Source organism: Bos indicus, chromosome 11 (genome assembly GCF_029378745.1).
Source record: "Bos indicus isolate NIAB-ARS_2022 breed Sahiwal x Tharparkar chromosome 11, NIAB-ARS_B.indTharparkar_mat_pri_1.0, whole genome shotgun sequence".
NCBI lineage: Eukaryota > Metazoa > Chordata > Mammalia > Artiodactyla > Bovidae > Bos > Bos indicus.
This window is the reverse complement of record NC_091770.1, coordinates 64,381,202-64,408,009: the sequence shown is the minus strand read 5'-3', so window position 1 is coordinate 64,408,009 and position 26,808 is coordinate 64,381,202.

Genomic DNA, 26,808 nt, shown 5'->3' with positions numbered 1-26,808 from the left:
TATTTCTGCTTTATTGACTATGCCAAAGCCTTTGACTGTGTGGATCACAATCAACTGTGGAAAATTCTGAAAGAGATGGGAATACCAGACCACCTGACCTGCCTCTTGAGAAACCTGAATGCAGGTCAGGAAGCAACAGTTAGAACTGGACATGGAACAACAGACTGGTTACAAATAGGAAAAGGAGTACATCAAGGCTTATATTGTCACCCTGCTTATTTAACTTCTATGCAGAGTACATCATGAGAAATGCTGGACTGGAAGAAACACAAGCTGGAATCAAGATTGCCGGGAGAAATATCAATAACCTCAGATATGCAGATGACACCACCCTTACGGCAGAAAATGAAGAGGAACTCAAAAGCCTCTTGATGAAAGTGGAAGTGGAGAGTGAAAAAGTTGGCTTAAAGCTCAACATTCAGAAAACGAAGATTATGGCATCCGGTCCCATCACTTCATGGGAAATAGATGGGGAAAGAGTGGAAACAGTGTCAGACTTTATTTTTTTGGGCTCCAAAATCATTGCAGATGGTGACTGCAGCCATGAAATTAAAGGACGCTTACTCCTTGGAAGGAAAGTTATGACCAACCTAGATAGCATATTGAAAAGCAGAGACATTACTTTGCCAACAAAGGTCCATCTAGTCAAGGCTATGGTTTTTCCAGTGGTCATGTATGGATGCGAGAGTTGGACTGTGAAGAAAGCTGAGTGCCGGAGAATTGATGCTTTTGAACTGTGGTGTTGGAGAAGACTCTTGAGAGTCCCTTGGACTGCAAGGAGATACAACCAGTCCATTCTAAAGGAGATTGGTCCTTGGTATTCATTGAAAGGACTGATGCTAAAGCTGAGACTCCAATACTTCAGCCACCTCATGGGAAGAGTTGACTCATTGGAAAAGACTCTGATGCTGGGAGGGATTGGGGGCAGGAGGAGAAGGGGATGACAGAGGATGAGATGGCTGGATGGCATCACTGACTCGATGGACGTGAGTCTGAGTGAACTCCGGGAGTTGGTGATGGACAGGGAGGCCTGGCGTGCTCTGATTCACGGGGTTGCAAAGAGTTGGACATGACTGAGCTACTGAACCAAACTGAATATTCCATTGTATATGGATACCACGTCTTCTTTATCTGTGAATGCTAGTTTTTAGGAGACTTGTTACTCCCAAATTGTGTATCAAGAAAGCTATTCTGAGAAGAAAACTTAGGGTTAAGAGGACCTTAGAGAATCTTGTTAAGAAATATCTTCTTTGAAAAATTCAAGCAGATTACCTGTAGATATTCACTTCTTGGTACCACAGTGATATTTCCAGGGCTCACCTATTTCCTTCTGTTGCATTATTTCTCTGTGTCAAGTATTATTCAAATTCAACAATTTTTACAGTCTTTTGAAAACCCTCCATCCTATAACATGAGTTAATTAGAGTTTAAACACACCTTGCTCTCAATGAGAATGAATATTTCTTATTTTGTGATTCATCTGAAACTTGAATTTTCATTCCTGTGATTTTCAAGTGAAAAGCATTATTTGTCTCTATTCATGTTTGCCTGCTAAACATTTATAGGCCATTGGGTGGTAACTAAACATTTTAGATTACATGGAAGTTAAGAAATCATATGGTTTTAATTACTTTTGAAAATGACTGAGGATGGAATACTACTTATCTTTAAGAAAATTTTAAACAAAATCTTTGTTTTGTTGTTTAGTCACCAGTTGTGTCTGACTCTTTTGTGACCCCCATGGACTACAGCCTGCCATGCTCCTCTGTCTGCGGGATTCTCCAGGCAAGAATACTGGAGTGGGTTGCCATTTCCTTCTCCAGGGGATCTTCCCAATCCAGGGATTGAATCTGTGTTTCTTGCATTGGCAGGTGGATTCTTTACCATTAAGCCACCTGGGAAACTCCAACAAAACTTGTATATTTCAGTATTCTAAGTAAAAGAGATCATACCCTCAGGAGAACAGCTGCTGAGGAGCCTGGGGATGTGTTAGTAAGAAAATGCAGCATACCTGGTGGGCAGTGGGAGGCTTTCCTGGTGAGTAGGGCAGAACCACCTCTTTATGAAGGATGTTATCACATGTATTTAACACTCAAGACTGATAACTCTATGCCACATTTCCCCAGGCTCCAAAATGCCTAGATTTGTGAATTGTCAGAAGGTTTTGATTTATTTCTTATGTAGGAAGAAGCACCTCCAATATCATAAAAAGTGAGTGAAGTGAAAGTCATTCAGTTGTGTCCAACTCTTTGCGACCCCAAGGACTGTAGCTCACCAGGTTCCTCTGACCTTGGAATTTCCAATCAAGAATATGGAAGTGGGTAGCCATTCTTTTCTTCAGGGGATCTTCCCAACCCAGGGATCAAGCCCAGGTCTCCTGCATTGCAGGCATATTCTTTACTGTCTGAGCCACCAGGGAAGCCCAAGAATACTAGAGTGGGTAGCCTATCCCTATCTCCAGGGGATCTTCCCTACCCAGGAATCAAACTGGGGTCTCCTGCATTGAAAGTGAAGTCATGGAGTCGCTCAGTCGTGTCCAGGCTTCTCTGTCCAAAGGATTTTCCAGGCAAGAGTACTGGAGTGGGTTGCCATTTCCTTCTCCAGGGGATCTTCCTGACCCAGGGATTGAACCCAGGTCTCCTGCATTGCAGGCAGATGCTTTACCCTCTGAGCCACCAGGGAAGCCCAGCCTCTCTTTAAATATTTCCTACCTGAAGAATAGACAGAGCTAGGTTTCCCTCAGCCCCCAACAGCAGATCACTTGACATATGTTATAGCTGGAAGAGGTAAAAGATGATCCTCCCTTTTTGTTCCTGATGCAGTTTAGCACCAGTTGAAAGATACATAAACTGGACAGATGGAAATGATCATATCAGCTTTGCGAACGAGGTTTAGGCCCTCAGGCAATTGGGCTTGCTGACATTGTACCTCTGTTAGTGTCACACTCACTGGGTTATGGGCAGGGGAACCTAGGAAGTCGGCATCTTCTGGACCACAGTTGACAAGATAATTCCTCAAGGGAAACGAAGCAAATGCTGGCCATCCTGCTTAGTTCCTTCTCCCTAAATTACCAATATGAGACAAGGATAAAGAAGTGCTAAGAAAGCAGTTCTACTTGTGTAAATGTCTTCCTATGAAGACTTGGGGAATAAGAAATGTGTTCCCCAACAGTAAATTGAAAAAAAAAATCCTATTGAGTTTAATGTATGATGATAATGAAAAGTAATATGTCACAAATTCACATTTCAATAATTGAGAAAATGTTTCACATGCAAAAAATTAAACCCCTTGGGACTTCTCTGGTGGTCCAGTGGTTGAGACTTTGCCTTCCAATGCAGGGTGTGCAGTTTCAATCCCTGGTTATGGAGCTAAGATCCCACATGGCTCATGCAGCCAAAACACCAAAACATAAACAACAGAAGAAATATTGTAAAAATTCAATAAAAGACTTAAAAAAAAATCAACCCCCTTAAGGAACATTGACTAGCTCAAAAAAAATTCTTCAGTCATTTCCTCCCTTCCAAGTACTAACCAAACCTGACCCTGCTTAGCTTCTGAGATCAGATGAGGAGTGCATTCAGGGTAATATGGTAGTAGACCACTCCAGTGATTCTTTAATGAAACTATTCATTTGGCTGAGGAGATAAGAAGCTTGAAGTAGATGGGCTTTGCCAGGGCCAGTTGGAGATACTGGCCTTTTATGATGGCCTGGCATGGGACCCCATTCAGGCTAACCTGAAACCCAGCAGTGCCAGGAGTAGATTCACTTCTGGTTTGAGTTAAGCTGGGTCTCAGAGATTCCCTTCCGGTACACAGCACATTTGTAAAAATTAAAAAGTGAACTGGCCTTATTTCAGGGGTAAAACTTTACAACAGTGGCCCCTTGTGCCCATCTGCCTCCTCAGGGAGTGCCGAAGAATTTGATGCTGATGGCTGAGATCAGTACATACTACTTGCAAGATGGAGGAGTAGAAGTATGTGTGTTCATCTTCTCCTGTGAGAACTCCAAAATTACAACTCACTGGTGAAAAACCATCGACAGGAGAATGTTGGATCCCACCAAAAAAAGATACCCCAGGTCCAAGGGCAAGGAGAAGCCCAAGAAAGATGGTAGGAGGAGCAAAATTGCATTTAGAATCAAACCCCATACCCACCAGAGATGCTTGGAGGGCTCAAACAAAACCTTGTGTGCACCAGGAGACCCTACAAAGACTGAGCTAGACCTGCCTTTGAGTGTTTGAGTATCTCCTGTGGAGGTATGGGTCAGCAGTGGCCTGCCAAATTGGCAGGGGCTCTGGGTGCAGTAGATTTGGGTATGGCATAAGCTCTTTTGGAGGAAGTCACAATTAACCCCACCATAGAGCCACCAGAACTTACACAAGACTGGGGAAACAGACTCTTGGAGGGTACAAAGAAAACCATGTGTGCATCTGAACCAAGGAGAAAGGAGCTGTGGTTGCACAAGAGACTGACCCAGACTTGCCCGTGAGTGTCTAGGCATCTCTGGAGAGGCATGGGTCAGTGGTGGCCTGCTGCAGGGTTGGGGGCACTGAGTGCAGCAGTGCATGCATGGGATCTTTTGAAGGAGGTCATCATTATACCTGCCCATCAACAGAAAATTGGATTAAAGAGCACAGCCCAGCCCAACAGAACAAGACCCAGTTTCTCCCTCAGTCAGTCTCTCCCACCAGGAAACTTCCATAAGCTTCTTATCCTTATCCATTAGATGGCAGAGAGAATAAAAATCACAATCACAGAAAACTAATCAGACTGATCACATGGACCACAGCCTTATCTAACTCAATGAAACTATGAGCCATGCCATGTAAAGCCACCCAAGACAGATGGGTCATGGTGGAAAGTTCTGACAAAACATAGTCCACTGGAGAAGGAAATGGCAAACCACTCAACTATTCTTGCCTTGAGAGTCCCATGGACAGTATGAAAAGGCAAAAAGATAGACATTGAAAGATAAACTCCCCAGGTCGGTAGGTGCCCAATATACTACTGGAGAACTATGGAGAAATAATTCTAGAGAGAATGAAGAGACAGAGCCAAAGCAAAAACAATACCCAGTTTCGAATGTGACTGGTGATGGTAGTAAAGTTTGATGCTGTAAAGAACAATATTGCATAGGAACCTGGAATGTTAGGTCCATGAATCAAGGTAAATTGGAATTGATAAAACAGGAGATGGCAAGAGTGAACATCGATATTTTAGGAATCAGTGAACTAAAATGGATTGGAATGGGTGAATTTAACTCAGATGACCATTATATCTACTACTGTGGGCAAGAATCCCTTAGAAGAAATGGAGTAGCCCTCATAGTCAACAAAAGAGTCCAAAATGCAGTACTTGGATGCAATCTCAAAAACAACAGAATGATCTCTGTTCATTTCCAAGGCAAACCACTCAATATCACAGTAATCCAAGTCTATGCCCCAACCAGTACTGCTGAAGAAGCTGAAGTTGAATGTTTCTATGAAGACCTACAAGACCTTACAGAACTAACACCCCAAAAATATGTCCTTTTCATTATAGGGTACTGGAATGCAAAGTAGGAAGTCAAGAGATACTTGGAGTAACAGGCAAATTTGGCCTTGGAGTACAAAATGAAGCAGGGCAAAGGCTAACATAGTTTTGCCAAGAAAATGCACTGGTCATTACAAACACCATTTTCCAACAACACAAGAGAAGACTCTATCCATGGACATCACCAGACAGTCAATACCGAAATCAGATAGATTATATTCTTAGCAGCTGAAGATAGAGAAGCTCTATACAGTCAGCAAAGCAAGAAAGTCTGGGAGCTGACTGTGGCTCAGATCATGAACTCCTTATTGTCAAGTTCAGACTTAAACTGAAGAAAATAGAGAAAACCACTAGAGCATTCAGGTATGATCAAAATCAAAACCCTTACAATTATCCAGTGGAAGTGACAAATAGATTCAAGGGATTAGATTTGTGTGACAGAATGCCTGAAGAACTATGGACAGAGGTTCGTGACATTGTACAGCAGGCAGTGATCGAGACCATCCCCAAGAAAAAGAAATGCAAAATGGCAAAATGATTGTCTGAGGAGGCCTTACAAATAGCTGAGAAAAGAAGAGAAGCAAAAGGCAAAGGAGAAAAGGAAAGATATACCCATTTGAATGCAGAGTTCCAAAGAATAGCAAGGAGAGATAAGAAAGCCTTCCTCATTGACCAATGCAAACAAATAGAGGAAAACAATAGAATGGAAAAGACTAGAGATCTCTTCAAGAAAATTAGAGATACCAAGGGAACATTTCATACAAAGATGGGCATGATAAAGGACAGAAATGGTATGGACCTAACAGAAGCAGAAGATATTAAGAAGAGGAGGCAAGAAGACACAGAAGAACTGAACAAAAAAGATTGTCATGACCCAGATAATCACAATGGTGTGATCACTCACCTAGAGCCAGACATCCTGGAATGTGAAGTCAAATGGGCCTTAGGAAGCATCACTACGAACAAAGCTAGTAGTGGTGATGGAATTTCAGCTGAGCTATTTCAAATCCTGAAAGATGATGCTGTGAAAGTTCTGCATTCAATACGCCAGCAAATTTGGAAAACTCAGCAGTGGCCACAGGACTGGAAAAGGTCAGTTTTCATTCCAATCCCAAAGAAATGCAATGCCAAAGAATGCTCAAACTACTGCACAACTGCACTCATCTTACACACTAGCAAAGTAATGTTCAAAATTCTCCAAGCCAGGCTTCAACAGTATGTGAACCATGCGCTTCCAGATGTCCAAGCTGGATTTAGAAAAGGCAGAGGAACCAGAGATCAAATTGCCAACATTCGTTGGATCATTGAAAAAGCAAGAGAGTTCCAGAAAAACAACTTCTGCTTTATTGACTATGCCAAAGCCTTTGACTGTGTGGACCACAACAATCTGTGGAAAATTCTTCAAGAGATGGGAATATCAGACCACCTTACCTGCCTCCTGAGAAATCTGTATTCATGTCAAGAAGCAACAGTTAGAACTGGACGTGGAACAACAGACTGGTGCCAAATAGGAAAAGGTGTCCGTCAAGGCTGTATATTGTTGCCCTGCTTATGTCACTTAAATTCAGAGTACATCATGTGAAATGCTGGGCTGGATGAAGCACAAGCTGGAATCAATATTGCTGGGAGAAATATCAATAACCTCAGATATGCAGATGAAACCACTCTTATGGCAGAAAGCAAAGAAGAACTAAAGAGCCTCTTGATGAAAGTGTAAGAGGAGAGTGAAAAGTTGGCTTAAAACTCAACATTCAGAAAACTAAGATCATGGCATCCAGTCCCATCACTTCATGGCAAATAGATGGGGAAAGAGTGGAAACAGTGTCAGACTTTATTTTTTTGGACTCCAAAATCACAGCAGATGGTGACTGCAGCTATGAAATTAAAAGAATCTTGCTCCTTGGAAGAAAAGCTATGACCGACCTAGGCAGAATATTAAAAAGCAAAGACATTACTTTGCCAACAAAGGTCCGTCTAGCCAAAGCTCTGGTTTTTCCAGTAGTTATGTATGGATGTGAGATTGGACTATAAAGAAAGCTGAGCACTGAAGAATTGACGCTTTTGAACTGTGGTGTTGGAGAAGACTCTTGAGAGTCCCTTGGACTGCAAAATGTTCCTACCAGTCCATCCTAAAGGATATCAGTCATGCATATTCATTGGAAGGACTGATACTGAAGCTGAAACTCCAATACTTTGACCACCTCATGCAAAGAACTGACTCATTGGAAAAGACCCTGATGCTGGGAAAGATTGAAGGTTGAAGGAGAAGGGGACAACAGAGGAAGAGATGGTTGGATAGCATCACCGACTCGATGGACATGAGTTTGATTAAGCTCCAGGAGTTGGTGATGGACAGGTAAGCCTGGCACACTGAAGTCCATGGGGTCACAAAGAATCAGACATGACTGAGCAACTGAACTGAACTGAAAGCTTTACAGAGTTATGAGGCAAAGAGGAAGATAATGCAGTCAGGGAGTAACAGAATTGCCTTTGATAAAATTGAGTTTTTAGGTCATTTAGGATGCGAAAAGTATAATGCATGAGGGCAGGGCGGTTCCCTTGACTAGTTTCTTCCTGCAATTTGACAGTGCTGGGATGGAAGGGTACCTGGCTCTCTGGCTGTTAGGTTCTCTCTGTGGGAGCATGCTCCCTTTGGAGGGGAGTGTTTTGCCCATTTGGAGAGGGCAACAACCTCTCTTTTGGGTGATTCGTTATAATGACGATGATTGTTGTTAGATTATTATAGTCGCCCACTGGCAGGATTATAGTTAAAATTCGGCAGTGTTTTCATTATAAATGACTATTTTTACAGCTCAGCTATGAAAGTTTACTTAGGTCTGAAATTTGATATACAAGCTCTCCATCCAGGAGTGCTTTCCTTTCAAATAGAATCTTAAAAAATGGTTAATAAAATTGGTCTGTCTAATTTTCCTGAGTTATATGAGTATTTTGGAAGAACAGAAATGTATCATTTGTATAGGCTCTGTAACACTTTTTCTCAGTTAGCCTTGAGTTTAAACAAGATGCTATAAAATTTAAGTTATTCAAACTGAGCTTGGATGGATTGAGAAAAAAAATGATACACAGGGCTAGACTAGAGAAAAGGAAATACACAGATAGTCTTTATATTCAAAATTTAAAACTCTGTGGCCCAGAAGTGGAAGCTCTTCTGGAACAATTATCACTGTGCATTTTTATTATGCATTTTATACCTCTAAGTACATAATCACCTGCTCATGTCTATCTGATAAATAATGAGATTTTTATTTCACATTTGCATTGTTAATTACACTATATTACAGAAGTAAGATATCAGGCATCTGTTATTAATAGAATATAATTTTTTTTAAATAGCAAGGGCACTTTAAATAGACAAAGAGAAAGCACCCTTTATTGGAGGCCACCCAGATCTGTTGATAATGTTTTATTTGGACTTTAGGGTAGTTGGAGCAGGAATGAAGGAAAAATACCACATGAACTGAAGCTATCAAGATAAAATATAATGTGACTTACAGTCTGGAAAGGGTTTATGTCCTTACCCTTGAGGAAGGAATCATGGGTTTTGTAAATGCAAAAAAATATATTTAATGTCAAGAAGGCGAGAAATCTAACCCATGAGTTTCCTCTAAGTGTTTGACAATGTCTTGCAATGAAATAAGGGTCCAGTTGGAAAAGTCAGTTGTAGGGATCTCAGGATAACTATCTTCACTACAGAAAGATGGTTCTTCTGAGTGGGGCTTGCTTTCTTCCCTGACTTTCATACCTAGGGTCTTGTTGAGAGGAGGTGTGGTGAAAAAAGCAACAGACTAAAAATCTAGGAGCCTGGAAATTCTCCATCTGCTCTTTTCAATATGAGGAATACTGACATTACCCTTCCAATCCCAGTGGGCTGTATGGGGCATTCAAGTGCAATGAATACCCTGTGAGAAGCAGATAAATGATAAATAAATTGCAAGTGATCAAGAAATGACTTCCCTTTGGGAAAGGCTCTGGACAAGTCAGTGGTGGATGCCTAATCTTTTTGGCAATAGATTTTATAGCCTTATCAGTCACCCCAATTGGAATACAGAACCATATATTACCATAAAGAAACTCCCTCAAGTTATTCCCTAATATCATATTGTACCCTCCATCCAACTCCAACTTGATTATTCTCCAGGAATATAATTTGGTCATTTTGAGAGTACCATATAAATGGAATCATATAGCATGTAATCTTTTGAGATTGGTTTTCCACTCACCATAAAGCCCTTGATATTCACCAAGTTTTTGCATATCAGTTCAGTTCAGTCACTCAGTCGTGTCTGACTCTCTGACCCCATGAACTGCAGCACACCAGGCCTCTCTGTCCATCACCAACTCCTGGAGTCCACCCAAACCCATGTCCATTGAGTTGGTGATGCCATCCAACCATCTCATCCTCTGTCATCCCCTTCTCCTCTTGCCCTCAATCTTTCCCAGCATCAGGATCTTTTCAAATGAATCAGCTCTTTGCATCAGGTGGCCAAAGTATTGGAGCTTCAGCTTCAACATCAGTCCTTCCAATGAACACCTAGGACTGATCTCCTTTAGGATGGACTGGTTGGATCTCCTTGCAGTCCAAGGGACTCTCAAGAGTCTTCTCCAACACCATAGTTCAAAAGCATCAATTCTTCAGTGTTCAGCTTTCTTTATAGTCCAACTCTCACATGCATACATGACCACTGGAAAAACCATAGCCTTGACTAGACGGACTTTTTTTGACGAAGTAATGTCTCTGCTTTTTAATATGCTGTCTAGGTTGGTCATAACTTTTCTTCCAAGGAGTAAGTTAATTTACTTTTAATTTCATGGTTGCAATCACCATCTGCAGTGATTTTGGAGCCCCCAAAAATAAAGTCAGCCACTGTTTCCACTGTTTCCCCATCTATTTGCCATGAAGTGATAGGACCAGATGCCATGATCTTAGTTTTCTGAATGTTGAGCTTTAAGCCAACATTTTCACTCTCCTCTTTCACTTTCATCAAGAGGCTCTTTAGTTCTTCTTCACTTTCTACCACAAAGGTGGTGTCATCTGCATATCTGAGGTTATTGATATTTCTCCCAGCAATCTTCATTCCAGTGTGTGCTTCATCTAGCCCAGCATTTCTCATGATGTACTCTGCATATAAGTTAAATAAGCAGGGTGACAATATACAGCCTTGATGGATGCCCTTTCCTATTTGGAACCAGTCTGTTGTTCCATGTCCAGTTCTAACTGTTACTTCCTGACCTGCATACAGGTTTCTCAAGAGGCAGGTCAGGTGGTCTGGTATTCCCATCTCTTTCAGAATTTTCCACAGTTTATTGTGATCCACACAGTCAAAGGCTTTGGCATAGTCAATAAAGCAGAAATAGGTGTTTTTCTGGAACTCTCTTGCTTTTTCAATGATCCAGCGGATGTTGGCAATTTGATCTCTGGTTCCTCTGCCTTTTCTAAAACCAGCTTGAACATCTGGAAGTTCATGGTTCACGTATTACTGAAGCCTGACTTGGAGAATTTTGAGCATTATTTTACTAGCATGTGAGATGAGTGCAATTGTGCAGTAGTTTGAGCATTCTTTGGCATTGCCTTTCTTTGGGATTGGGATAAAAACTGACCTTTTCCAGTCCTGTGGCCACTGCTGAGTTTTCCAAATTTGCTGGCATATTGAGTGCAGCACTTTCACAGTATCATCTTTCAGGATTTGAAATAGCTCCACTGGAATTCCATCACCTCCACTAGCTTTGTTCATAGTGATGCTTTCTAAGGCCCACTTGACTTCACATTCCAGTATGTCTGGCTCTAGGTGAGTGATCACACCATCGTGATTATCTTGGTCATGAAGATCTTTTTTGTACAGTTCTTCTCTGTATTCTTGCCACCTCTTCTTAATATCTTCTGCTTCTGTCAGGTCCCTACCATTTCTGTCCTTTATTGTACCCATCTTTGCATGAAATGTTCCCTTGGTATCTCTAATTTTCTTGAAGAGATCTCTAGTCTTTCCCATTGTATTTTTTCCTCTATTTCTTTGCATATATCAGTAGTTTATTCCTTTATATTGCTGAGGAACTTTCTATTGTACATATGTATTCTTTTTTACCTGTTAAGTCATCAGAGGACCATTGGGTTGTTTTTAGTTTGGGGCTGTTACAAATAAAATTGCTATGAATATTCATCTACAGGTTTTATGCATTACATATAAGGAACATAATAATGATTGAAAAATCTTGTAAGACTAAAATCATTATATTTTATCTAAAAAATGTTACTGCCTATGTAAAAAATAAATAAATAAATAAATACAAGTTTTCATTTCCTAAGGAGAAATAGGCAAAAGTGTGATTGCTGGGTTATATAACTGTGTTTAACTGTATTAAGAAACTGCCAGTCTTTCAGAATAGCTTAGCCATCTTACATCCTGCTAGCATGTATGAAAGATCGAATTGTTCTGCATCCATCCATAACAGCATTTGGTATTAACAGTTTTTTTTTTTTTTTACTTTAGCCATTTTAATAGATATGTAGTGTTATAATATATATCCTTGTATGTTTAATCTGCATTCCTCTGTTGGTTAATAACATAAGGTAATTCTCCATGTATTATTTGCCACCCATATATTCCCTTTGGTGAAGTGTCTGTTCAAGTCATTTGCCCATTTCCTAGTAGGAAATGGGCTTTTGAAGCAGTTTTGCTCTGTGCTATGACTGTACTCTCCCTATGGTACTTTCACAAGAGGCTGTACTAATAAATTAAATGTCTTTCCATCTATTGTGAATGCTGGCCATGCTGTGATGGGCCACAAGGCAGCACTCAAGAAAAACCCAGCCTGTCATTTCTTCTAATACATCTTTCCTTGGTTCCATTCTCCATGTCTATATGTTTGGAATGTTTCTTTTTGGTTTTCACCAGGGACAGGAAAATCTCATGAATCAGAACGATGAAGGAAAGAGGAAGAATAGAGCTAGGATGCCTCAGAAATCAAGAAAGTCTGATGAATAAATATTAAAATTAAATTAAATAACTGATTTAGGAGAGACTAATGCCATTTCAAAAAAAGATTGAGAATTGACTGTATTAAAAGAAACTTTCATTCAACTTTTGTGTGTGTTCGAAATATTAGTTGACTGAAAGTTTTACTTTCCAGGTCTGGACTATTTTCTGAAATTAAGTTACTTCTGAAAATTCCTATGAAAGTGCATTTAAAATTTTTTTTGTGGAATAAATAGTAAAAGGTAAATTAATCTAAGTAAAATAAAATTTGTGATAGTTTTACTTTGAAAAAGCTAATCAAAGCACAGAATTCTTTTAAAGAAGAAGAAATTGCGTGACTGAAGAAGTAGAAGGAATATTGAAAGACTCTTAATATGAGGAATATTTATTTTGACAGAATTTTATATTGGAATTCCTTTACTTTAAAGCTACCTCCTCGGGTATGGGGATTTGGCTTTGTGTCCTGCATGTTGGAGAACCTGCTTTGGCCCAGTACAGGTCCTTCTCTCCTTCAAGGAGCGAATTCTGAGCACTCAGTGCAATGCTCACCTGGAGCTTGCACTATACCATCCCCCTTCAGGTACATCTCGGATCCCAGATCTCCGGAATTCCCTGCCCAGAGGGACAGAGTCTGTTTCCAGGGTCTGCGTGAGCCTCTTCCTCAGCCCCTCTTTCATCTTCCTGGGGCTAAGCAGGCTTCCAGCACACTCATTGGTAAGCCCCAGGGGTGCCAGTGGTAGCTGTCTTGCAAGTGTGGCTGTAGAATGCGTTTGTGCTGCAGGCTGGGGTTTCCTGTTCACGCAGGTGAAGCTTTCCCTAGGGGCAGGCATCAGGTCAGACTGGAAAGCAGGAGATAGGGAGCATTTGTCCTCTAGTCCCGGACCTCTAAACACAGGGCCAGGCCTGCTTGTGTGAATGACCCTGCAAGTTTTCAGAAGAAATACATTTCAAGTTCCAACTCCAAATTCACCTTAACACCACTGAAATACTCCACTTTTAAAAAATTTGTGGGCTGTGTTTTATATCCTAACAGAGAGACTCTTTCTGACAACTCCTATAATACTTAGCCTGTGCTGTGGAATTTAGAACTTAATTCTATTCTGTCATTTACAGTAAGCTGTTGTTTTATTTGAGTTTTATTTTACCTCCAACTAAACTGTGAGTCCCTAGAGATAGAAAATAAGACTTAAGTCTCTGTGGTAGTTACCTACTATGTCTAACAGAATTTTGAATATAAGGTAAATAATAAGTACTTGTTGCTTGATGGATAAACCTATAATGCCTTATACATATGTTAAACAAGACTTGGGCTCACAGTTTTAAATTTTGAGATGGCTGAGGAAAGAAGCAGTTTTTCAGGTATGAAAGAGGACAATATAAAATTAGTGAAGGGAGAACAAAGGAAAAGAGGTCATTTGAGTGTCTGGTTTTGCTTGGGGATTGAACCTGCAAAAAAAGGACTTGTGCAGACTGCTTCCTTTCCCCGAGCCCCACCATCCCCTCAGGGTCTTTAAAATCAATAGGCAGACCTAGGGAGGATCTGGTGGATAGTGCCAATTTCAACTGTAAAAACAGCAGTAAGCAAGGGATTTGAAGAGCTCTGTTGTTTCACAGCAAACAACTTATTTGTGGCCAGTTCAACAGTAAATAAACAGAATGGTTTTGTGTGTGATTAAGAGGATTACATGTTAGAGAATCTGCTTTTGCTCAGAAAGCACAATCAACAGCAACTCCCTCTGCCTTTCTGTTCTGATATTCTCCCATAAAAAGACCAACAAAGTTCAGTTTATTGATCTCAAAATCAGTTTCTCCTTTCTAAGGTTGAGAACCCGGACTTGCTGACAGCTAAAGGCTTTCATTTGCCTTCTAATGTAGCCTGGTTTGGTTTGGCTGTCTTTACCCTAGACTCTATTCCTTGCCCACTGCCTGTGCATCCAGGTTTACAATGAGAAGAGGGCTATACTTCCTGTAAAGCAGAGAGTCTCAGAGTGTGGTCCAGAAACCCTGGGGAGCCTGAAGACTCTCAGGAGGCCTGCAGCATCTGTACAATTTCTATAATAATACTAGTTTGTTACTTGCTTTCTTAGCTCATTCTCTCACAAACCTACAGAGGTCACATAATATGAGGACATCATCACTCTGATGGATAATGGGCTGTATGCTTGTGTATTCTGGGGTCTTAAAGTTTTTTTTTACTGTTAATTTTTTTTTTTATTTTTTGGCATGCCGCATGTGGGATCTTAGTTCCTCAACCAGAGATTGAACCTGTGCCCCTTGCATTGGGAGCGCAGAGTCTTAACCACTGGATGTTTGGGGAAGCCCCAAGATTTTTTAGTCTTAATTTTTAGCAGAGCAAATACCTAAAGATAGAACCTACATAAGCAAAATGTCTTTGGGGTCTTTAATTTTTACAAGAGAAAAAAGAATCCTGAGAGTAAAAAATTTGAGAAGCAGTGCCTTGAAAACAAAAATAGATACCTATATTTCTAGTTAATCCTTGAGTAGAAGGGAACCAAAGTTTAGTGAAAAGTCACAGAGATGATTAAACATTAGAAAGTTAGATATATAAGAAGAGATGGAAGGAATTGAAATTGATCAGCTCAGCTCAGAGAAGCTCGAGAGATGCCTCAGTAATGATCTTCAGGTATGTGAAGGGTTGATGTACATACAGAACAAGAAGAAATTGGTTTGAACTGCAGTGTGTGAGATTTGAACTACAGATAAAGAGGGATTCTCTGACAGGCGCTGTTAAACAGCAGAGTGAGTGACTGATGGGCTTGTGGAATCTCCTGCTCTGGAGGTCTTTAAAAACCGGATAGATTTCCATCTGTCTGGGATGATTTAAATACAGCACTGCAAGAAAGCCAGGGGGATGGAACAGATGATGTCTTAGGCTCCCCTTCCAGCCTCTTGGTTCTATAATTAACTTGATGAAAGGAGCTGTGACGATTTGCAGTAAAGGGTTTAGACAGGAATGTGCCTGCTGATCTTGGGACAGATCATGGGTAGGAAGCCAGAGGTTTGCTTCACGGCTGGTGGAGATCCTATATCATCCAGCGAAATGACTGATGGCTGCAGAAGTCCAGTTCAGGTCAGATTTTAGATTGGGCCCTGGATCCCTACTCCAGGGGACCTTCCTGATCGAGGGATTGAACCCGCATCTCTTACATCTCCTGCATTGGCAGGTGGATTCTTTAATACTGCATCATCTGGGAATTCCATGGACAGGAGTGCCTGTCAGGTTACAGTCCACAGAGATGCAAAGAGTCAGACACAACTGAGTGACTGAGCACACATACACACATTGGATCCCTGCCAAACCCTTCTCATTATTTAGGCAGTGAGAAAAGAAATTTGGTAGGTTGCTTTTAGTCAGCTCAGGTGGGACCTGGAAAATTTCAAATATTAAATGTAGGTATTGATGCTGTGAAAGTGCTGCACTCAATATGCCAGCAAATTTGGAGAAATCAGCAGTGGCCACAGGACTGGAAAATGTCAGTTTTCATTCCAATCCCAAAGAAAAGCAATGCCAAAGAATGCTCAAACTACTGCACAATTGTACTCATCTCACATGCTAGTAAAGTAATGCTCAAAATTCTCCAAGCCAGGCTTCAGCAATATGTGAACCATGAACTTCCTGATGTTCAAGCTGGTTTTAGAAAAGGCAGAGGAACCAGAGATCAAATTGCCAACATCTGCTGGATCATGGAAAAAGCAAGAGAGTTCCAGGAAAACATCTATTTCTGCTTTATTGACTATGCCAAAGCCTGAATATCAATTACCTGATATGCAGATGATGCCACCCTTATGGCAGAAAGTGAAGAGGAACTAAAAAGGCTCTTGAGCAAAGTGAAAGTGGAGAGTGAAAAAGTTGGCTTAAAGCTCAACATTCAGAAAACGAAGATCATGACATCCGGTCCCACCATTTCATGGGAAATAGATGGGGAAACAGTGGAAACAGTGTCAGACTTTATTTTTCTGGGCTCCAAAATCACTGCAGATGGTGACTGCAGCCATGAAATTAAAAGACGCTTACTCCTTGGAAGGAAAGTTATGACCAACCTAGATAGCATATTGAAAAGCAGAGACATTACTTTGCCAACAAAGGTTCATCTAGTCAAGGCTATGGTTTTTCCTGTGGTCATGTATGGATGTGAGAGTTGGACTGTGAAGAAGGCTGAGCACCAAAGAATTGATACTTTTGAATTGTGGTGTTGGAGAAGACTCTTGAGAGTCCCTTGGACTGCAAGGAGATCCGACCAGTCCATTCTGAAGGGGATCCAACCAGTCCATTCTGAAGGAGATCAGCCCTGAGATTTCTTTGGAAGGAATGATGCTTAAGCTGAAACTCCAGTACTTTGGCCACCTCATGTGAAGACTTGACTCATTTGAAAAGACTCTGATGCGGGGAGGGATTGGGGGCAGGAGGAAAAGGGGACGACAGAGGATGAGATGGCTGGATGGCATCACTGACTCGATGGACGTGAGTCTCAGTGAACTCTGGGAGTTGGTGATGGACAGGGAGGCCTGGTGTGCTGTGATTCATGGGGTCGCAAAGAGTTGGACACGACTGAGCGATTGATCTGATCTGATCTGATCTGATTTGAGCAGGAATGCTCATGATTCCAAAGGAAAAAAGGAAGCAGTCCTTAATTCTCTAGAAGGATAGTGTTAGAAAATCTGAATGGAAAGTATAAGGATACTGTTCTTCACAGACACACTGTTAGTTTTACTGTGTGTCAGTGCTTTATATTTTTCTTTCAGAATTAGTGGAACTTCACTGCTTTCAGCTTTTAAAGATTTTGCATTTTATTTTTTATTTTTTTAATTAATTTATTTTAATTCGAGGATAATTACTTTACAATATAGGGTTGATTTTTGCCATACATCAACATGAGTCAGCCATAGGTGTACATATGTCTCCCTAATCCTGAAACCCCTCTTACCTCTCTCCCTACCCTAACCCTCTGGGTTGTCCCGGAGCACTGTCTTTGGATGCCCTGCTTCATGCATTGAACTTGTACTGGTCATCTATTTTACATATGGTAATGTGTATGTTTCAATGTTATTCTCGCTTTCTCACACTGAGTCTAAACGTCTGTTCTTTATGTCTAGTGATTATAGAGTTTGAAGTTTCCCTGTACTGAGACAGAGATCTAGAGAATCAGCCACATTCCAAGGTAGTTTGTTTCCTTTTCTTATCGCTCGAATTTCCGTGAACAATGTGCTTGAGTCAAAACAAGAGGAAGGAAAGAATGCAAATTTGCTGCAGTTATTGTTGGATCTTGACATGAAGGACAACACAGTAGAAATCAGTAGAACCATCTGTGAATAATGAGCTGGATTAGAGAATATAAATAAGATTTTATCTAAATGTAGACCCAATCACCATGGTCTATGTTGACACTTAAAAAAAATATCTGGATCACACATTATCTTGGCTTGGGTTGATTGACAGAAAGCAGAGAAAGAGGATGGGGCTGGGAAGACCCCCTTGGGTACTTTTAGAGACTGCAGGGTTGTTTGATCAGATATCGTTTTCAGGAAAACAGCCCTGGCAGATAGCAGATAACCCCATTGTGGGAAACGATTACCAGGCTCTCTCTATCTCCAAAAGATTCTAAGAGGCTATTGACCTCTCCTTTGACAAAGCCTTCTAGTGTTGAATGAGATGGGAAGACCAGGTCTGGGGCAACATGGTAAATATGCATTCTGTCCAGAGAAGAGGGAAAAATGGGAGAAAATCATAGAAGCTAAAAGACAATAAGTCTCTTTGATTGTTAAGACCCATATCATGCAAATAATTAAAAGAAGGTGTCTTCCAACCTAATTCCAATTTTGAGTCTCACATTTATGCCCCTTGATGTTAAACGAGGGAGAAAAGGGGAGAGAGGGAGGGAAAGGTTAGAAAGAAGTAGGAGAGGAATTTTTGTGTTTGGGAAAGCATAGAATGAACTTAGGAAAAGTCTTATTCTAAAAGATATCCAGTAAAATACCACAGATGGGATGTTTAAACGCGCTTGATAATGTCCTTGTTTCTTCTAACCACCTTTGCAGCTAAGTTAGCTCAACTAAAGAAGGTAAGGACCACTGCAAAAAGCTTATCACCTTTATGGATTAAGAAAGGAAATTTTTCTTCTCAAACCCAGGAAACTTGTGACTAGGAAGATATGAACTAGAGTTCATGGCTAGAAAAGGGAAAATTGCTTTTCTTCTTTTTTGTTTTTATTTTTTTAAAGTCTCATTCTGAGGCAGTCCAAGACAACCTCGCTAAGGGCTCTGAGTATGTCTTTGGTGTGTCACAGTTTGGAGTTTTGACCTTCCCTTCATTTATCCAAATTGTTCTTCAAGCAGTTACCTCTGCCAGCTGTGATAGCCACTCGGCTTCCCACCATTGTCTTCCAGCCAAAGTTATACTCATTTTCTAAGACTCGGTTGTCAATCTACTGTGCCCTCCACTTCAACCCCAGAGGACTCCCCACACTGACATAATCCTATCCTAAGACTTACTACTATTCACCTTGCACTAGTTATTAATGTGCATGTCCATGCTTATCACCTAACTATGTGCTCCCAGAGTAGAAGCCAAATTACAGATCTGAGTCTTAACACCTAGTAGTTGCTCAGTTAATGTTTACTTCTGAGTCTAATCTGACTGAACACATCTTTTCCAAAATAAAAGATCCAGATGCTACTAATGGTTTTATTTCTGGAAGCATATTTATTAAAACTTTCAGTAAAACAACATAGCTTATACATGCAAAAGCAGAAGTAATGGGGAAGTCTATTTCTACATGCACATTTATTCAATTTATTATGATTCAATACGATAGCGACTGAAAGAATGCATGTGCATGCGTACATATGTGCATATATATATTTATATATGAATGCAGGCAATTCATTTCTACACTTTAGTTTTTCGGCCGTAAATCACGTAAAATCAAAAAGAACTAGAATTGAATAAAACATTTAAAATGTCAGATTAAAATCCTTAGTGAATAATATCCTTATATTCTTATGGAAAACAAAATGAGGATGAGCAGAGAAACAAGTAAAATTATCTTTGTATCTTCCTAGTAGAACTTTCTTATTTTTATAAAAATGGTATGCTTTGTAAGGCTGATATATTTTCTAAAATTTCTTACTAATAGTCATCTACTGAAAAGATATGTAAAGATGACATCTGAAAGGTAATATAGTCACTGTTTTTATTTTTCCTCTGTCCTTTACGTGGGGAAGGTTACAAATTATTTTCAAGGGAAGAACATGACATTTCTACAGATGCTTCCTTTCTAGCACAAATTACAAAGCAAATAACTTTTTTCCCCCATAGAAAATGGTCTCTGTAGTCATACAAAGCATACTTTAAACTGATAAGAGACATGAAAGATGTGAATAATCATTGTTGGAGGAGATACAATTGTGTTTAAATTTCTGCATTTATTCTCTCCCTTTCTGTTTTCCTCCACCAAATTTCTTTTTTCAAATCAGGTTTCAAACTTGAATTAATTTTTGCTCGGTGTGAATTTAGATGTGTGAGAGTGTGTGCTAATATATTTTACACCACATTTTTTAAAGCTTCCTTTGAGAGATTTGTTTTTTTGAAATTCACTATACTTGATTACATAGTATTTTTTTTTCTTGTTAGAGGCAGAAATCAACCATTCCAACTCCTACACTTTAAAATATGGAATCAGAAATTGGGTCCGACTCCAGGAGATAGTGAAGGACAAGGAAGCCTGGCGTGCTGCAGTCCATGGGGTCACAAAGAGTCAGATACAATTGAGCGACTGAACAGCAACAGCAACAATGGCCTGGCAGTAACAGAACTTGGGATAAATCTTGAGGTTATTTCCTATATTCCACTTAAAAAAATTGACATTGATTTGCTTATTTTTCAGCAAAATGATGTCTCTTGTGGAAAATTTTACTGGTCACAATATTTGTGAAACTGCAAAATCTGTGATTTAATGAACATAGGCTCTAGAAAGATTGGCTTAAAAGCATTTCTCTTTGACCCTTTACTTCTCTAGGAGGTTTTGGGGAGAAGCACTTTCAACCTTGATGTGAGCAGGATTCTTAGTGTAGCATCGACTCCAAGTTTGGTTAGACCACAATGAAGTGTGTTGAAAGCCATTAGCAATTAAGAGCATGGCTCTGGGCTGATTTGCTTTATGGTATATTTCATGCTGCTCATGCACAGTAGGTAATACACATGGATTCAGCATAAATTTAATTTTGCACATTAAGTAAAGTGCAATAGATAAATTATGCCTGAAGAGGAGCCACCAGCTGCTGTAGCCACTTCAACTAATGTACCCTGGAGGTGCCTGAGCACATCAGTTGTGTCGAACCATTAATGCATCCTGGAATCTGTATGGATACATTTGCTGCGTGGAGTCAGGAGTCGCCTCCTGGCTTTCAGGGAGGGGCCAGGGAAGGGAACTGGTCCAGCTTCCTGGGGCTGAATTGCCCCTTGCCCCTGCTCTGGGCTCTTGAGCATGCTTTGCCATAGTTGGCCTCATTCAAGGGCTCAGTGGAAGGATCCGAGACAAGATTTTCTCATGACCTGGGGAAGTGAGAAGGATCAGGAGGGACCCCAAACATCCACCCCCCTGGCTTAGTTGAAGGACCCAGAGTGGGCATTCCTCTGAGGATCCAGAAATCAGAAAGGATGCATTACTGCAAAGATGGTTGAATTAGAGCTGCTGGGGGAACACTTACTTTCGAATTTCTTGGCATCCTTGGACCTCATTTCTCAACCTTAATGTTCACTTTATGGTCATTTTTTTGGGTATTTAATATATCTACATCCCATACAGGGAATTGAAGCAGAACACTCTCAGAGCTTTAAGGAAGAAAACAGATCTCCAGTCCGTGGCAGGGTTCATTCCTGTGGCCGCGAGTGGTGATGACATGCCTTAAGTTATTTGAGATGAGTAAGCAGTTACAATTCTGTTGGAAATATGGCTCTGAAGGTTTTCAGCCAAACGCTGATAATGGAAGTTTCATCCTCTCGGCCACCCCCTTCTGGGCCCCCTTGACTGCACCTGTTCCAGGCTTGTGCTCTTTCCCACGAGGTGGGGAGGAATGCCTTGTCAGCGCCTGTCATCATGTTCTTGTGCCCATCGAAAGCACCCTGCTAGGACTGGCTTTCTCTTCTTTTCAAAAAAAAAAAAAAAATTAAATTAATTTTTATTGGAGTATAATTGTTTTACAAGATTGTGTTAGTTTCTACTGTGCAGCTAAGTGAATCAGCTATACTTATACACATACCCTCTCTTTTCTGGATTTCCTTCCCATTTAGGTGACCACAGAGCACTGAGAAGAGTTCCCTGTGCTATACAGTAGGTTGTCGTTAGTTATCTATTTTATACCTGGTTGTGTATATGTCAGTCCCATTCTCCAAATTCATCTCACCTCAACTACTCCCTCCCCAGTATCCATATGTTCATTCTTTATGTCTGTGTCTCAATGTCTGCTTTGGAAATAAGTTCATGCTTTTCTAGATTCCATGTGTGCGTGTGTGCTAAGCTGTATCCAACTCTTTGCGACACCATGGATTGTAACCTGCCAGGCTCCTTTGTCCACGGGACTTTCCAGGCAAGAATACTGAAGCAGGTTTCTATTTCCTTCTCCAGGAAGAGAAGGGATCCCGACCAGGGATCAAACCCGCATTTCTTGTGTCTCCTGCATTGACAAGCAGATTCTTTACCTCTGTGCCACCTGGGAAGCCCCATATAGATTCCATACATAAGTGATATTATACTATATATATATTTTCTTTCTGACTTACTTCATTCTGTAAGTCTTCAGGTTGTCTCTTCACAGCCAACAGCTCTACCCTCCCTGGGTCCACTCTCCAAACCCCACTATCCAGCACCCAGCCCCTCTGTGTACCCTTCTTCAGGCAGGGGTACACAGGTCGGTGGTATAGATCGTGTGTGCAGTTCTTATTCTGTCCTGCCTTTCACAGACCTGTTGCTGCATTTCCCTCCAATCCATTAAAGGTCCCTTTCTGTCCTAGCTGATTTCCTGCTATGAGTGGGCTTTTCTGAGTTTGTGAACTTCTTACCTTTAGTTCCCCACCAGAGGTCCTGGTCTCTTTCCATTTTCTTTTTTCCTTTTTTCCTTTCTGTCATCCTACCTGGCTGTGTGGGGATTTTTCTCCTCCTTTTAGGTGTCCAAGGTCTTCTGCTAGTGTTCAGCAGGTGCTCTGTGAGAACTGTTCCATTTGCAGATGTATTCTTGGTATTCTTGTGAGGAGAGGCAAATTCCACATCCTTCGATTCTGTCATTTTGACTCCTCCAGGACTTGCTTTCTCTTCACAGTCCTTTCCCCATATCCTTTCCTGGGTTGAATGAACTCTATTAGCTGCTGCTGCATCTTTGAAAAGGAAACCCAGACCCATGGAGCCCTCTGACAAGGGCAGACCAGACCATCAAAGAGTAGTGACAGGAACAACTTACCTCAAATCTGACTCCAGGCTAAGTCCTGCATTATCTGAGTTCTCACCGAAATCCTCTTATCAGTTTCGTTTTGCAGAGGAACAGCCTGAGGTTTTGAAATTCAAGTTACTTGCCCAAGGGCAGATGCTATGGGCAAAAAGCAGAGCCGATGTTCAAACCCAGAGACCTAGATTTAGAAGCTGTGTACTTTAGTAATTTAGGCACTTTAGTACACTGTCTTTAAGTGGTGATTTTCTTTTTTTCCTGCAAAATAGCATACATTTTCTTGAAAATTTGATTTTATAGACAAGGTAAGTCACTTTGCCTTTAAATGGAAACTGTCTCTTGAAAAGATACTGAAGATATTCTTCATGTAGGATATCTATTCCTGATGAATGATTTCATGTTCCTGAGGAGGAGCCTGAGACAGAGTGGACAGAGACTCCTATTACCCAATATTTACGTGACTGATTTATAGAGATCAACCTTACTTTTGAGGTTTCCACTGTTCCTTCTAGAAGAAGAACATAGCTCAGAAGAGTAATGGATTGCTGGACCTTCTTTGCAGTCCTTCCTTGGGTCCAGTTGGAGGAGAGGGACCTAGGAGAGATCCTCCTGTTGCCCACCAGGGTGCTTTGACTCTTTAGTCAGTAGAAATTGATGAGACCAGATAAGAAATTCAGGCAAGGCTTTAACGGAACTCACTTGGGCTTCCCTGGTGGCTCAGACAGCAAAGAATCTGCCTGCAATGCAGGAGACCCAGTTCGATCCCTGGGTTGGGAAGATCCCTGGAGAAGGGAATGGCAACCTACTCCAGTATTTTTGGCTGGGAAATCTGATGAACAGAGGAGCCTGGTCGGCTACAGTCCATGGGGTCGCAAAGACTCGGACACGACTGAGTGACTAACACTATATGCTACAGCAAGAGGGAGCGAAAACAAGAAACAGATTCCCTTACTCACTCCCTGAGTGGGGTGAGCTGGTTTCTTGAAAGGAGTGAGGGTGGGGGTGGATCAGTGGGTCAGGCCGGGGGGGGCTTAGGTGGTCTGCCCACCTGCCTCGGTGGCCCTGTGTGCAGGGATCATGTGTGGTCCTCTGCTTTTGCTCTGGGTGCTTCAGAAGCAGCAGTTGGTTTTTGGCCTTTTTGCATCTTATTGTTCATAACTGCCCTCAGTGTATATGACTGAAGTTATTTTTATAGTTTCTTTTTATTCTATTACTTGAGGAGATACAAATAATATTCTATTATTTGTCCAGGAGCAAGTGCAAGCACTCTGGTAGAGGGTCCCAGGTGGTCCCAGCCATTCTCACTTCTAGTGTTGCATGGGAGCTTACTTGTACCAGCTTCCAGAACCCTGTGTGCATTCTCTTCCCAATTCCACCAGCAGTGACATCCCATTAATAGCTTGAAGTTGCCTGCGGTGGGAATCTTTATACCACAGAAATTTGTAAGCACTACAAATTGGGGCTTTTTGTTTTTCTTTTTTAGATAGTAAGTTGTGAGACATTTACCCGGACGCTGCTGGGCACATACGCTGGGCACTTGGGGGACCTTCAGGACTCTTCTGGATACTCGGTAGTTCTTATTCCATTAGCTCTCCAGTCCAGAGCTCATAAAAGGAGAAGTAATTTTCATCAGCAGCACAAATTCTTTATAACAAATAAATAAAGCATTATTCATGCATTGAGTTTTACCAGTGTTGAATTTAGGCATTATTTACTAGGACAAACAGAAGGTGTTATAATACTGCTAACAATGTTTACATCTAACCTTGAAAGTGGGGTATGGTAGTAGAATACTCCAAACATTTGTCTAAATACACCCATATCCTACACAGGAAAGAGAAACATTAAGAATTTAATGAAGAAAAAGGACATATATCCTTTAGTAGAGATTCTTGTTGTGGACACAGATACTCTTCACTAGTGACTATTTCTACTTTGGATCCAGTTTGCACCGAGTAGGATCACAATGACATTAAAATGGGTAATAGATTTTCAGGATTCCACTTAACTTTACCCCAAATTACCTAATGGGGTACAGACACATTCTACTCACCTGCATTTGAGTTGTCTGCCCTATTTCATTCAGTGTTCTATAGTTGTAGGCAAGAGATGCTCATTTAAGCAGAAAAGAAATTTACTGGATGATCTTTATTTTTTTTTAATTTACTTATTTTTAACATTTTAAGAGTATAGTTGACTTACAGTGTTGTGTTAGTTTCAGGTGTATAGCAGAGTGAATCAGTTATACATATAACATAATCACTTTATTAATTTATTTTTTTAGATTCTTTCCCCAAATAGGCCATTAGAGTATTGAAAAGAGTTCCCTGTGCTATACAGTAGGTTCTTATTGTTAACTATTTTATATATAGCCATGTGTATATGGGGCTTCCCTGGTAGCTCAGCTGGTAAAGAATCTGCTCACAATGCAGGAGACCCCAGTTTGATCCCTGGGTTGGGAAGATCCCCTGGAGAAGGGGTAGGCTGCCCCCTCGAGTATTCTTGGATTTCCCTGGTGGCTCAGATGGTAAAGAATTCGCCTGCAATGCGGGAGACCTGGGTTTGATCCCTGGGTTGGGAAAATCCCCTGGAGAAGGGAAGGTCTACCCACTTCTGTATTCTTGCCTGGAGAATCCCCATGAACAGAGGAGCCTGGTGGGTTACAGTCCATGAGGTCTCAAAGAGTCGGACGTGACTGAGTGACTTTCACTTCCCTTCAGTGTGTGTATGTCAATCTCAATCTCCCAGTTTATCCCTCCCCCTCCTTTTTCCCTGGTAACCATAAGTGGATGGTCTTTAAATGGCTCACAGGACTGATGGGGACGTAGAAGAAGCAGGTTATGAGAAGAATTGGAATAAGGCATTACCATGAACACCCACACCAGAACTCTTGCCTGGAAAATCCCATGGACGGAGGAAGGCTGCCATCCATGGGGTCACGAAGAGTCGGACACGACTGAGCAACTTCACTCTCACTTTTCACTTTCCTGCATTGGGGAAGGAAATGGCAACCCACTCCAGTGTTCTTGCCTGGAGAATCCCAGGGACGGGGGAGCCTCGTGGGCTGACGTCTATGGGGTCACACAGAGTCGGACACGACTGAAGTGACTTAGCAGCAGCATGAACCAATCCCTCTCTTGGCAGCACACACCCACTTGGAAGGACTCAGTCACAGACATTTCCCTCTCGTGTTGTTGCCAAGCTGCTTAAGATCCAATGTTGCTGGAAACCAGGAGAGCCAGGGACACAGCACCTGCATACTAATAGGGAATAGGTAATTCCCCAGGAAAAAATCAGGATATGCTATCAAAGTACTGAAAAACAGATGCAGTGTGATTTACCTGGGCCTCCAAAGTGATCACACAACAGTCAACGGAGAAGACTAGAAACCATGGTCTACCTCTCAAATGAATAATTTATAAAAGATTTTAAACTTCCATGATAATGTTCCGAGAACCTGCTATTCATGAGTCATATAATCATGAGCAGGTTTTTGTTTATACCTTGAAATTTGAGTCTAAAGTCAAATTTGTGCTTCATTTATAGAATTCCAGTAGCTTATATCCAATCCATTCCTGAGTCCATTACGTCTTTACTCTAGTGTTTGCTTTTTTGCTTTATGCTGCTTCTAATTTATGTTCTGTAGCTATATTTTACATATGCTCCTAAGCTGCCTAGAATCCTTTTTACAACAAGGCAATATATAAATAAATAGATAGATGCAGTCATTTCCCAGGATTCTTTTCTAATTTTAATATCCAATTGTTCTCATTCAGAAAATTGTATATTCGGGTGAACAGAAGGTATTCTCTTAAATTCAAATATA